This window comes from Amphibalanus amphitrite, unplaced genomic scaffold (assembly GCF_019059575.1).
Source record: "Amphibalanus amphitrite isolate SeventyFive unplaced genomic scaffold, NRLGWU_Aamphi_draft 001509F_arrow, whole genome shotgun sequence".
Classification (NCBI taxonomy): domain Eukaryota; kingdom Metazoa; phylum Arthropoda; class Thecostraca; order Balanomorpha; family Balanidae; genus Amphibalanus; species Amphibalanus amphitrite.
The window spans coordinates 87,795-101,093 of NW_024883002.1; the positions used below are offsets into that span (position 1 = coordinate 87,795).

Here is a 13,299-nt window from a genome sequence, read left to right on the forward strand (position 1 = left end):
TCCAGCTCCAGTTCTTCACTGGGGACTTTCTCTGCGTAGCCCTTCTCTAACGTCGCCGCCATGAAGCCGATGTAGTCGTGTCTGTAGGCCTCGTTTCTCACCAGCTTCGCCTTCAGTCCTTTGAGTCTTTGCATGGCGACTGTCTTGTTGTTTGGCATGGACACTTTGTCATTCTTCAGTGGCAGCGGCATCTGAAAATGGCCATCCTCGCGGTGCTCGAGTCCCTCACTCATCTTCTTCACAAACTGTTGATCCTGGATCGATAAAGCTGTCTTATCCTCTCGGCCAGTCTCCTGGAAGTCGGATTCGAGCACCTTCAGCACCTCCAGTGGGCTCACCTCGCGCACCTGTGATCTGAAGGCGAAATGACAACGTTTGGGGTGACCATCGCTAGTGTCCACCAGATGACACGTCGCGTCCGGGTCGTTGCTCCCACCGAGACAGCCAACGATGCCCCACCCCAGGTGGGTTCGGATCGCCCAGGGCTCGTCGTCCTTACCAGAAACCACGTCCAGTGGCTTGATGGCGCGTGAACAGTTGGTCCCCAAAAGCAGAGCCACTGGTGCGTCAGGGAAGAACTCCGGCATTTTACTGGCTACTCTCTCCAGATGCTTCCACTTCATGGCTGTCTCCCTTTTAGGAACGACCTTCTTGGAGCATGGGATTTCAGGACGAGTGTAGGTTGATGGCAGTCTGATGGCTTCATCTGCTGTCAGGGGCTGGATCACCAGACCCTGTACCGCTCGGCTGCTGATGACCGACTTCCCCGTCATAGTGCTCAGCTCCAGTTTCGTGGCTCTTCCGTCGACTTTCAGGGCTTCACAAACAGGCTCTGAAGCAAAACAGGCATCAGACTGAGCGTCCAGTACAGCATACACCAGCACGCTGTGTTCCGGGTTGTCAACATGACTCAGTAGCACTGGCACCACTAGTGAGTGACAGCAGCCTCCTCCTTCAGCATCTGACACAGAGCCCGAGCAGAATGAAGTCGCCTGCGGTGCCACGTGGGACGTCCTCTGTTGGCCTTCAGGCTGAACCTCAGCTTTCTTGAGAAGTGACTCATCATGCAGAATCGTAGGGTGCCACCTGCCACATTCATCACACTTGCATCTTGAGCGGCATTCCCTCCACCTGTGTCCTCTTCTTAAGCAGCCTCGACACAGTCCCAGCTCGTTGACCTTGCTGTTCCGTTCAGTTCCAGTCATCCTTTTGAAGGTGTCGCAGTCGCTTATCTTGTGCTGGTGTTGACACAGTTCACATGTTGAAGGCTTCCTTGTGTCCACTTGAGTTCCTCCATTGACCCTCTTCACACCCGTTGTGGACATGAAAGTCCTGGCCTTACTCTGTGTCTTCTGTGGGGCTTGCCGCGTTTCTTCACACTTGGGTACATCCACTGGTCCGCAAGCAATCCTGGCTTCGATGCCGACAAAACGGACAAACTCTGAGAACGGTGGATGTCTCCTTTTAGCAACGCCCTTTTCATCGTAGAGCCACTTGTCCACCTCCCTCTTCCATCTGTCCACCAGGTACTTGGGCAGCTTCTTCACCATCATCTGAATTTCCAGGTAGTCATCCAGGATTCCTAGGTGGCGAAGAGGACCCGCAGCTGCCGCTTGGCAGTGCTCGAGGAAATCAGCATAGTCTCTGAGAGCACGACCATCTTCATTTTTGATTGCGGGCCAGCTCCTCAACTTCATGCGATACGTGTTGGATATGATGAAGTCGTTTCCGAACCTGTCATTCAGTCTCCCCTTCGCCTGCGAGTAAGCCTCATCTGTCCTCAGGTGGAGCAGGCCCAGGATGGCTGTCTTGGCTTCACCCGCTGTGTACTTTCCTAGAAAGTGAAGGCGTTCGATGGGAGAGGATGTCTGATGTTCAATATAGGTTTCAAAAGACTTCAGCCACATTGGAAACTCCTCAATGTTGCCACTGAAGGTGCCTGGTTCCAGCACGGGAAGCCTTCTACCATTGTGTCGCTCAGTAAGCAGATCTGCCAGTCTGTGTAGTGCTGCTTGAGTGCTGGGTTCATCATCCTCCACTCGACTATTGGCTGTCTTGTCATTTCTTCCTGTGCCTTGGACATTATCCTTCACTTGGACTGCAGCATCAATGGAGACATCATTTCTTGGTACTGCTCCAGTTCCAGTGACCACTTCAGTATTCTCCTCCTTTGCACCAGGTCCAACTTCATCACTTGGGTCTTGACTTGCTCCCTCCTCTCTGTCAACATCAAACTGGTCAACCACCCTCAGCTTGGCTTCATTTATGTTCATTTCTGTTTCTATATCCAGTTGTTCTTGCTCCAGCAGCAGCTGTTCTTGTTTTTGCTTCAGATGCAGCCTTCTACTACTCATTGCAGCTCTTGCTTCCAGCTCTGCTCTGTCCTGCTGCATCTTGAGCTTCATGAGCACAACCTGTGCCTTTACTTCACTGCCGGCACATGACTTGCTTGAACGTGATCCACCAGCATCAGATCTTGCAGGAGTAGCATCATCTGCGGAGACTGAAGACAGGTGAGCCTCCACCTTGCCTTTCAGCTCATTCACTTCAGTGAGGTTCTTGTCATGATCCAGGTTTTCTCTCTCTTCACCCTCCATCAGGGAGCATATCACTTCATATGTTTGCACGAAATCAACATAATCATGCTTCCAGACGTCAAAGTCCTTCCTGATCACTTGTGGCTTTTCTTCCTGCTCAACAGACTCCAACAGTAAGCTGCCACGAGATCTCAGCTTCTTCAATAACTGCTTGTACAGCTTTGACTTCTGAGCAGCCTGGTAGCATCTACCTTTCTCAGTGGTCCGCAGCTCCCTGCCCCTCGCAGACAACATCCTCTGTTCGTCACTCATTGTGGACCAGGCAAGGAATTGCTCAAGAAAAGATGGCACAGGATTTAGTTTCACTACTTAGTACTTAAATAAATGTAAGAGGTGCAAATAATAGTTTAAATACTGCAATAACAAAACAAAAATGAAGCACAAAAAATTGTGACCCAAAACCAGTGCTAACACGTCAAGGTCAGACGTCCAGGTGCTGAGGCCAAACCTCAAGGTCAAAAAGACCAATTCAGGTGTGTCTAGCTACAAACACCTCTACTAGTCAACCATCATGCACGATATGACAGGGGGAATCCTACTAACAACCCTGCGTAACCACTGACTGCCCTAGAATCTACAACCAGTTGATATTCATTCAGTGCAACTGAAACTGTTAAAAGAAGAAAATAAAGACAATCTTTCAACTACAAAGTCTCTCAAAATCAGGACTGTAACGTTTGTAAAAAGTTTTACTGTAACGGCCATTCAAATCAATTTCTACAGATAAACCGCCATTCTACTAGGTGCCGCTATATTGTACGTAAAACCTGAAACAAACAATAGTATCAACAAAAATAATGCACATGGACACACGAACAACACAAAGACCAATCATTTCAAAGCATTGCACACATTAATCAATTATCAATGGACAATAATCTTACTTTTGTGGGATCTGACGTCCCAGTATCACAATCGTATGTGTCAATGGCCACGCTTCACCGCGTGCCACGCCCTGTTCAAGGTTCTATTAATTGGAGGCGGCAAATTGGGGAAAAGAAAACATCGCTGCCCAATGACCTCTGGGCGGCGGTTACAGCCGGGCTTCCCCCGCGCCCGGGCTTCCCCCGGCTTCCCCTATGTTCACCTTGAAAAAGTGGAGTGGATGGTTCCAAAACACTTGAAAGTAGTCGATTATACCTAAATGGGTGGCTACATGACATTATTTGGCCGAATTTTGATGAAAATGATGAAAAACTAAATTTAAAGTGATTAGGTACGTAATTTATGGATGTGACGTCATACACGACACAAAGCCACCTGGTGTGAAAGTAGGGAACTACAATTCGCTACAAGTTATGGTGAATCAGTGTGGTACAGACATCATACAACATTGGCCACTTGCAGTTTCAAAAAAAAAAAAAAAAACGTGTGCAGTGTTGCAGCACACACGAATTTGTCATTTTCGAAAAGCTCTCATTCCAGTTGCTTAACATTGTACATGAGCAGATAGGGGAAAGTGGGGTAAGATGGTCAGGGTAGGTAAGACGGGCACCCCTTCTGCAGACCAAACCAATAGCGCTACGAGCGAGAAAAATTAGTAGACAGAATCGCCTTTCCACTACACACCACCATTATTGCAGTCTGGTGAATTTGTGTTCAATCGATTATCTTTTATTTTGATTTCTTTAAAGGGACCCTCCCACCTTCAAAAAAGTTAATGAATTGGCATAAAAGTGATGTAGCGTGAACCACAAAGAGCGAAAATGAACATCTACCAAATTTTACCGGAAAATATTCACCCGTTTTCGAGATATAAGACTTTTATTTTTGTTTACTTTTTGGGAAATCCGCTGTTTCTATGACGTCACATAAAGGTTTTCTTTACGTCGGCATTTGGAAGCAATAGTTTGGTATCAAAGTGCGACAAATATTGCGCGAATGATGCGTTTATCTTATCAAGGTCAATATATGATAGCCAATAAAGGATTCCAGGACAATTCTTATGGCATTTCTTCGTATCGCAATTCTTCGTCTGCAAATCTTCGTCAGGGCATTTATTCGTACCTATCGCATTACTTTGTCTCGCACCAGGGTATATGAAAATCGGCTCGCATTTCTTCTTCAACGCAAATATGTGCAAGAGTAAGCATTGAGGGACAAATAAATGCACCGACGAAGATTTGTAGACGAAGAAATGCGGACGAAAAATTGTGCTACGAAGAAATGTCATGCGAGGATTCGTTGGTAAATGATTTATGTGCTTGTTGTATCATGGCCAAACTACTTTAACAGCAATAATCCCTGTTTCATCTTGATCTTGCTTTTATTTCCATTTGAACTCAGATCTTGAAACAATCATCTGAAGTGATATCAGATACTGGCTTCTGTTTCTCTTGAAAGCAAGTAAAAACAACAATGATAAACTAAGGCAGGAGATGTGAGTTGTGGCAGTAGATTTTTGATTCAACATATGTCAACCTTATATTGCTTGAGACCTCTGTGACAGACAAACAAATATTTATAGTTTTTTGATAGTTTGGATTCTTGGCTTGATTTAGCAGATCAGCTGTGAACCTTGACTTTGAAATCACATAAATGTCATGGTACCCGAACGAATCGGTATTTATATACATAAGGTCCGATCAACAAGACAATTATAAAAACCACACCACTCGATGTATTTTGAGCTCCTGATTCCATATCTGATAGTTATTTATGGCGCAACCAAGTTTTAAAGCAACTGCGCAATATTTACCGTCGCCGCCGGCCACCATCCCACGACACCCACCGTCAACGCACTCCACCAGCCGTTTGCGCCACGTGAGATGGATCGAATGAATAAACTCCAAGGTTGAGTGAAAACATTACGCTTTTCAATCTCATTATGAAAGTGACGTCATGAAAATGATCGTGGCGAAGCGGTGCAGTGCCGAAGGCAATGCCTTAGGAGAGATTACAGGCAATGGTAAGTCAAATATTTTTAGGTTAAGTGGTTGTGTATCTGGCCTCAGGCCGAAGGCCTGAGGCCTGATGCACAACCACTTAACCTAAAAATATTTGACTTACCATTGCTTGCAATCTATTCATGCGAGCAACTGTTTCCTTATCCCCGGGTAGGCAAAAATCAGTAGGTCAGGTTAGGTCAGGTTAGATTAGGTTCTGACAATTTTTGTCGTGTTTTTTTCCTATCCTACCCAACAAAACTCCAATTTTCTAAACATTTTTTTCGTGTTTTGTTATTTTGACGTCACTTTCATCAAACAATTTGAATAGAGAAGAAGTAATGCTTTTTACATTTAAATTGCTTTTTGATGATTTTTTATTTATTTTTTATGTTCAAATAATATAATTATGATATCTTTTCTATCAAATATGCCTAATAGCTATGACCTTACGTAAACTTCTTTCCATTCGTACCTGCAATTTAGAGCAGAAACTTCCGTTTCCGTTTGAGCAAACTGGTTTGAACCAGTTTTAGCAGGTGCTTTCCAGTGCTTTCCGATTTCCCGCCAGTCTGTTAGTTGGATCATGGCTTCCGTGCCGGGTGGTTCGTCGTGCTCCGGGTGCAAGTGGGAGGAATACGAACTAGTTTCAGTTGCGTACCGCAACGAGGAACGCGTCCAGCGTATTTTTCGAAACCACGGTGAACTAGATTAGAGGTAAGTAAATTTTATCTCTCCGATCCACTTTTCAAGCATAAATTTTGCATATTCTTACGTTATTTGACATCCTGAATGTAGATAAGATGCTTACATGCGACGTAAAACAGTTCTACCATATTAAAAATATTTGTTACCGTATTTGGGGAAATGTTGGGAACCGGGGTTTTTGGGTCGGGGAGGGAATACAATGCCGTAAGAATGGTCATGAAAGTTGGGGAAAACTGTTGGGAACCGGGGTTTCTCTCCATACCCATAAACCCCGATCCCCCCTCCCCCACCCAAAAACCCCGGTTCCCAACAGTTTCCCCCAACTTTCATAACCATTCTTACGGCATTGTATTTCCTCCCCCACCCAAAAACCCCGGTTCCCATCATTTCCCCAAATATGGTAGCAAATATTTTTAATATGGTAGCACTGTTTTCCGCCGCATGTAAACATCATATCTACATTCAGGATGTCAAATAACGTAAGAATATGCAAAATTTATGCTTGAAATATGGATCGGACTTTATGTAAATATTTACCGCCAAATCAAATACTGGTTGGTTTGTCCAGATGTTTGTTGTCTGTCGTCTGTCGAGCTGCTATGAACACTGAACGCTCTCACTCTTACTTTAAAGAGAGTAGTTTAAGTTGAATGGTAGTGAGCTGTAATTAGACAAAGCAGCTATTCAGTGCTCACATCAAGCCAGGCTAGGAAATGGCATCAACTGTGGTGGGAGGAAGCAGGTTCGGCAGCCCTATGTTGTAAACTTCTGTTATCCCGCGCGGGGCTGGGGTCTCCAGCCGAACGCGCGGGGCTGGGGGGGGGGGTAAATTTTACCCCCCCCCCTGTTATCTCCCGAACTAATGGTCCGATTTGGAAAATTCAAACGCCAATCGAAAGCTCTCATCACGAACTACTAAAAACATGTACTTAATTTAAAGTTTGAGGTCAAGGTCAAGGTCAGGTCAAGGGTACAAATTGCAAGTTTCTACAGTATCGGCCTTGCACCGTAGTTGCCGAAGAATGGAGTCATGGACTGAGACTGATCGCCCAAAACGTGTTCTTAGGCTACCAAGACAATATTCGTTGCATACAATATCATTCAGAGGTCAAGGTCAAGGTCAGGTCAGGTCAGGTCAGGTCACCAAAAAACAAAATATAGAAAAGGGCATGTGCGACACATGTTTTATGGGTCATTTTACTCATAAAATTCAATAGGCACACTCAATAAGTGATATGGACCACCTCTGGATGAATTTCAGGTCGAGGTCAGGTCAAGGTCAGGTCAAGTGAGGTCAAATTTTGAAGTTGGTTGTTAAGACCTAAAAAGGTGTCTATCTGATGCAGTTTTTCACGGCGAATCGAATGGTGCTATTTTTGTTTCCGTACGAGGTCTAGAACTTCCAAAAAAGTCATTTTTCAAAAATTTTGTGTGTCGTGACGTCATAAAATTTTGAATAACTCCCACATTTTTGAACCGATTCTTCTAAAATTTGGTATGTAGGTGCACATAGACCACTTCTCTGACATAAATTCCGGTTTTTTCGATAGACTCAAAATTTTGGATTTTATAATGATTTTCCCAAAAAAATCAGTTTTTTGAAAAAATTTAGGCCAAAATCCAAAATTTTCAAAAAACCGAGATTGCCATTTGATAGACAAAGTAAAATTACGTATAACCTTTTTTTGATACGTCTTGATTCCTTTAAAAATGAAGATGTTAGCGGCGTTTGAACTTTTGCCGTTTTTGAGGCGAAAATGGCGAACATGACGTCACTAAAACGTCAATTTCTCAAAAATTTTCCGACGGATTTCGCTCAAATTTTCAGGAAACGTGTCAAATTGATGTAAGAAAAGGTACTGAAAGTTTGGCGGCGCTGCGCGCCGCCGTTTTTTAGATATCGCAAAAATTCGAGAGGGGGGGTAAAATTTACCCCCCCCCCCAGCCCCGCGCGGGTTATGTCTTGTGTTTGATCAACTGATGTTTTCTGCTCTGTTTTGTGCAGTGATAGTAGCAGGTAACTGCATGCTTGTCAAATTATGTGAATAAACGAATTCATAACATTGCATTTTTCTCTCCATGCAAGGAACAAGTAAGATGTTGTAGAAAATGTAATAGAGGGCTGCATTGCTGATTTTGCACTTTATCAGAGCTTTATTTAGAATTGCTTTCCTGAAAGCTACACACAGGCCACAGTGCTGAAATTCACAATGTCATAGCTTTTGGCAGAAAAAAGAAAAGACCTACCTAGGTAAAATTGGCTGAAAGTATGGCAGAGCAGGTCTTGACGCGTATGCCCATCCGTGTGCTTGCCAAAGCCGAACTGACTGCAACACATTTAACTCTGACCCACCATGGTGGCTGGCATATCCTGAACTTTCACCACTCTAAACAAGACAACTTTCAGCCCTCAGCATTGTATTAAAACACTGTACAAAACACTCAAAATTTGTTTCAGTGCCATCCACGGACAACATCAGTCGCCATTCACCAGGCCAGTAAAAACAGAATAGATAATAGCTTCAAACCCATGTAGTCAGAGTTACTAGGACTGCACCTCAAAACAAAATTCAGTTGACATTCACCACGCCAGTAAAAAACAGGTACTTAGGTAACGTAACAGCTTCAAATCTGGTAACATGTTGGTCGGACTTTACACTACCATATTTACATGGAATAATATGATACCAAACAATAGAGCAACCATTCTGGACAACAAAAGTGTATGATAAAATTAATTTAGAATACTCTGGCAGCATGATTTACGAGCACAGGCAGGTGTTACCTACCAGCCTTCTCAATGCTCGTAAAACCAACATTGTAGTTTTGATTTTACCTTACATGATAACACACTTGGCTGCAATGGCACATTTAATTTAATACTGTGAAAAGACCAGTTATAACCACTTCACAAGCACAATTGCACCTCATGCCAACATCCTTTTCCAAAGACAGTCAGCAGCGTCTTTCGTCAAAACTGGAAGATAAATCCCCTTTCAACTGTTAACATCAAAAATATTTCTTCATGGTGTGACTGTGATCTCCATATGGAAACCTTGCAGGAAAAGAATTAATGTCAATTGTCAGCTCTTCAAATTTCTTTGGACTTTAACTTGCAGTACCATATCCAGTTTGCTTTCATATTTTGTTTTTTATTCCATGTTGAAGTTGAACACCAAGCTCCAGATATAGCAGGCAGCTTGATCATCTTCGGCCTTGGTATAATATCAGTCCAAGTTCCAGTGGTGGGTATCTTCTAATATTCAAATTAAAATGAAAAGCAATAGGCTTCCTCGGCGCCGACGACGGATTTCACGTTGATAAAAAAGGGAGCTCAAGGTCAGCAAAACTCGGGTTCAAGGAATGGCGGGCGTTGAAATGACTGCTGACGTCATCAAAAAACCGCTAATGGTTAAGAGATAGGGACTAAGCTGGTCCCACCCTGCAAGTAAAGGGAAGAAATTTCTTGAACACCATAAAGCTGCGGGGGTTGCGACCAGGATAAATGGTGGTTTCTGATCCTGGCCGCAAACTTGGCTATCTCAACTCAAAACTAATGTTAAGGTGGGATGGTCCCTTTAACCCTCGCCGGCCGAGGGGGGGGGGGTGCCGCCCCCCCATAGGGTTTTTTCGCGATAGCTCCGAACACGCTGGCGATAGAGAGCTGAAACTTGGCATACCTGACCTTTGATCCAAGCCGCATCTTTTGACACCAACCGCATTTTTGGGTCAGGTCAGGTCACTGACCTATGACGTCATAAGTGAACCTCTGCACGGTCTTCAGATGTCGCAACTTCGCAACGCCCTCACTGCCAGAGGAGATGTCACAGGGAAATGAAACTTGCAGGATCTAGTATCCATTATGAGTCCCACATTTTGTATATCTCGGATTTTTCCTAAAGGTCATATGAGGTCAGGTCATTTTCGTGACCTCACCATTATAAGTCAATGGGGAAAAATGAAAACTGCTATTCTGGCGCCGGGAACGATCTCCAACTATCTCAAGCACACAGAATCGTGATTTGATGCACTCCTTGCAAGGTTAGATGCGTCACTTTTGCAATGTTGACCTTGCGTGACGTCATTTATGACGTCATCAAGGTCAAATTAGTTTTTCGTCAATAACTCTTGATCAAATTGAGCTAGCGAGTCGGGGAAGGCACCAATGGACTCAGGAAGGCCTGCCGAATCGAATGATATGCGACATGACCTCTTTCGACCAACTTCGTGACCTGGGGGTGCTGACCTGACCTTGACCTGAGGTCAACACCCCAAGTTGACCTGACCCGGACAAAAAGTATATCATTCGACGCGCCTGAGCGAGGCGAACACGATGCTGCCAAAATCGGCGCTCTGCGGCCGTTTTTTGCGAAGTTATTCACCAAAACCTGAACCGTACCTTGGGGCACTTGACCTGACCTCAGAGGTCACCGGTTGACCTAGGACCTTAAAATCGGGTACCGATCTCTGCGTCTCGTAACGGCGCACACGCTCGTTTTTTCCGCGACGCGCTAGCTCCACCAGGGGCGAAACGGCGAGGGGGGGGTCGTACCCGCCCCCCCCCCCCTCGGCCGGCGCGTATGTAGAAAACCAATAGGTCCGGCGAGGGTTAAAACACTGATTTCATTGAAAACATCCATAATGTATTGTGCAAGGTTTTGTGTGCAGCACTATAGAGTTAAAAATTCACAATCACTTGTGGTACACTCATATGCCACCAGTGTTCATTTACCGCGGATTTACTTTGTCTGCATCAAATTGTCCACAGAGAAAAATCGTGCTGAACTTCTTACATTGAGTTTGGGGTAAGACGGACAACTATGAATCCGATGGGTCTGTAATTGTGAAAATATTTTTGTTGCTGTAGGAAAAAAAAGAAGCATTTCTAATAAGAATATGTTCGATTCCGATACTCACAGACATGTTAGCAATATTCCTTCGCCCACAGCTTATTTTCGAATAATGAATGTGAAAACAGTTCTACATGGCTTCTGAGCTAGGGCCTATATACGAGCACACGCCTTCTGCACGAATCTCGTATACTGCCATTCCGAAGCACTTGAGACAAACGAGCGACTATCAATGCGGCTAATCTCGGGCATTTGTTGCGAGCTGTGCTGGTCGGTGAAAGAAGCTGGCCGTCTTGCCCTACCCATGTGACCGTCTTACCCCACGGGGTGGGGTAAGACGGTTTTTTGCAAGGTTTTGCAAACATAGCTGCAGTTTATTTGTTGAATCAGGTCTAAGTCTCATCTTCTGGCAAATGGAAGTAAAATGTTTAAAAAAGGTTTTCACTCAGTTTTCCGTCTCTATGATGTTTCTAACCGGCCGAAAAATGGCACCAAAGTTAAGGTGCCCGTCTTACCCCACTTTTCCCTAATTGAATTATTGAGGCTTAACCAAAAAAGTGGGCCAAAGTTGCACGAAACTACGGTAGCTTCACTCCTTCTTCCAAATATTGGACTATTCCCGATGCATGTGGGTGACCCCTTAAGCACGTGCCACGTGCAAAACGAAGAGGTGTCAGTTTTGTAACAATTGCAATATCTCGGTAATTACTGGGCTGATTGCGCTGAAACTTGGCATGTAGGTACGCACCCACTAGGCAATGCATTTGCATGTGCCACAGTTGGGGTGCTGCTGCACGTCCGCAGGGGTCGATTCCAGATCTCGAGAACGGCTTTACCGATTGTGCTCAAATTTGGTACGCGTCTAGGGACCGGTTAGTAGGGTGCCGTGCAAAAGTCAGTTGGGACCGATTTTGCACGTGCGCACGTGCAGGATGCCGCTTCCAGATCTCGAGATCGGCTGGAACGAATGTGCTCAAATTTGGCACATCGCTAGAGACCGGTTAGTAGGGTGCCGTGCACAAGTTAGTTGGGTGTACCCCTCGCAATTTCGTACGTGCAAGGCCCACCCTCTCGCTCGCTCCGTTAGTCGCCCCAAAAGGCGTTATACTGGTAGATATTGGACAGGTATGTGGTAAAGAGCAAGTGATATATGATTTCAAGCTTTTACGACTAGACATCTTAATTCAAGGCAGGCACGTTTTTCGGCTACTAGTCGTTTATTGTTTTCGTTTCGAATTTTCGACCTTCGCATCGAGGTCGTTGTCAAGAAACATACAACAATGACACGTTTTTCGGCTACTAGTCGTTAATTCTTTTCGTTTCGAATATTCAACCTTCGCATCGAGGTTGTTGTCAAGAAACATACAACAATGACGCGTTTTTCGGCTACTAGTCGTTTATTGTTTTGGTTTCGAATTTACGACCTTCGCATCGAGGTCGTTGTCAAGAAACATACAACAATGACACGTTTTTCGGCTACTAGTCGTTTATTGTTTTGGTTTCGAATTTTCGACCTTCGCATCGAGGTCGTTGTCAAGAGACATACAACAATGACACGTTTTTCGGCTACTTGTCGTTTATTGTTTTCGTTTCGAATTTTCGACCTTCGCATCGAGGTCGTTGTCAAGAAACATACAACAATGACACGTTTTTCGGCTACTAGTCGTCTATTGTTTTGGTTTCGAATTTTCGACCTTCGCATCGACATCGTTGTCAAGAAACATACAACAAGCCACAAGGACACTTTTTTCGGCTGCTAGTTGTTTATTGTTTTCGTTTCGAATTTTCGACCTTCGCATCGAGGTCGTTGTCAAGAAACATACAACAATGACACGTTTTTCGGCTACTAGTCGTTTATTGTTTTGGTTTCGAATGTTCGACCTTCGCATCGAGGTCGTTGTCAAGAAACATACAACAATGACACGTTTTTCGGCTACTAGTCGTTTTTGTTTTCGTTTCGAATTTTTGACCTTCGCATTGAGGTCGTTGTCAAGAAACATACAACAATGACACGTTTTTCGGGTACTAGTCGTTTATTGTTTTCGTTTCGAATTTTCGACCTTCGCATCGAGGTCGTTGTCAAGAAACAAACAACAATGACACGTTTTTCGGCTACTAGTCGTTAATTCTTTTCGTTTCGAATATTCAACCTTCGCATCGAGGTTGTTGTCAAGAAACATACAACAATGACGCGTTTTTCGGCTACTAGTCGTTTATTGTTTTGGTTTCGAATTTACGACCTTCGCATCGAGGTCGTTG

General features: G+C 44.5%; 1 protein-coding gene across 10 annotated transcripts in view; it reads left to right on the forward strand.

Annotated features, from left to right (window-relative positions):
- The window catches only part of LOC122373520 (cyclic AMP-responsive element-binding protein-like), a 36,374-nt gene that overhangs the window by 12,449 nt on the left and 10,626 nt on the right, over positions 1–13,299 (forward strand). The gene's annotated exons all lie outside the window — the stretch shown is intronic.